The sequence below is a fragment of the Coptis chinensis genome, chromosome 3 (genome assembly GCF_015680905.1).
Source record: "Coptis chinensis isolate HL-2020 chromosome 3, ASM1568090v1, whole genome shotgun sequence".
In the NCBI taxonomy this organism is placed as follows: Eukaryota; Viridiplantae; Streptophyta; class Magnoliopsida; order Ranunculales; family Ranunculaceae; genus Coptis; species Coptis chinensis.
Window position 1 is genome coordinate 50,851,788 of NC_141458.1, and position 1,115 is coordinate 50,852,902.

General features: G+C 41.2%; 1 pseudogene; it reads left to right on the plus strand.

The window, feature by feature from the left end:
- The first annotated feature begins 472 nt into the window (after window positions 1-472).
- On the plus strand, window positions 473-564 carry LOC147509927 (small nucleolar RNA R71; annotated as a pseudogene).
- The last annotated feature ends 551 nt before the right edge of the window (window positions 565-1,115 follow it).

Sequence of the window (1,115 nt, forward strand, 5' to 3'; positions counted from 1 at the left end):
CTGAAGTTGGGATGTTGTCTCAAGGGGGCATTAGGAATAGGATAGTTATTAATAGAGTAAACATTATCTTGTTCTGGTGGTTGTTGTTCATAAGCTAGAGGACAATAATCGTCGGGGTGCTCTCTGGACTCAAACAGAAATTACATGGGTTGGAGTTTACATTCATGACGGGGGATAGGCTTTTGTTGAGCGAAAATAGCCTCTACTTTTTAGTTAGAGATTCGATTAGATTTTTAAGTTCGGATCGGTTTTCTTCTCAAACATACCGCGGCCTTTACCGTTGAAGAAGAACTAGGCGAAAGGGGATATCATCACTACCCCAATTATTATTCCGTTTAGTTTGGTCTTCCAAAATTTATAAGCCTCCGAGGCTCCTTTACTTAGGAAACTACCCCCATTCATTATGTCAAGGACTTCTTTATGGTGGTGTAGAAGACCTTTGAAAAAGGCACGAACTAACGTGTCTTTAGCTAAGTTATGATGTGGACACTCTATAAGGAGATCGGTGAAACGATTCCATGCCTCAGAAAATGATTCATGAGGATTCTGGGAAAAAATGAATCTTGGAAAGCATCTCATCCGTCTTTAGGGGTGGGTAAAAATGTTCCATAAACAATCTGAACAAGTTTAGCCCACGAGTCCACAGAATTAGGCGCTTGGGCAGTTAACCAAGACGCTGCCTTATCGGCTAATGTGAAAGGGAATACCCTCAGTTTAATTTGTTCCGCACCTACCGTAGGATGATGGAATGTTGTAAGGACTTGTTCAATCCTACGCGATAATGCCGATAAGGTTTTTCATGGTCTAACCCATGAAAACGGGTAACAAATTAAATATGTTTGGGGATTCAAAATCCCCACTGGTCCGCTAGAATGATGCACGATTTAGGGCTATCGCCAAGGCTTTGTAAAAGTCGGAGAGAGGAGTCTCTCTTTCTTCACCCATTATGTCGTATGGTGTGTGTGATAGTAGTTAGAGGTGTCGGTGTGTGGTATACTAGATAGACTTGTTTTGTTGCCGTAATTACGTTTGTTGTTTTGTTCGACCGGACCTTAATCTCATGCAAGACTAAGTTGAGCTTAACTAAACATGCAACACTCCAAACAATTCTAATA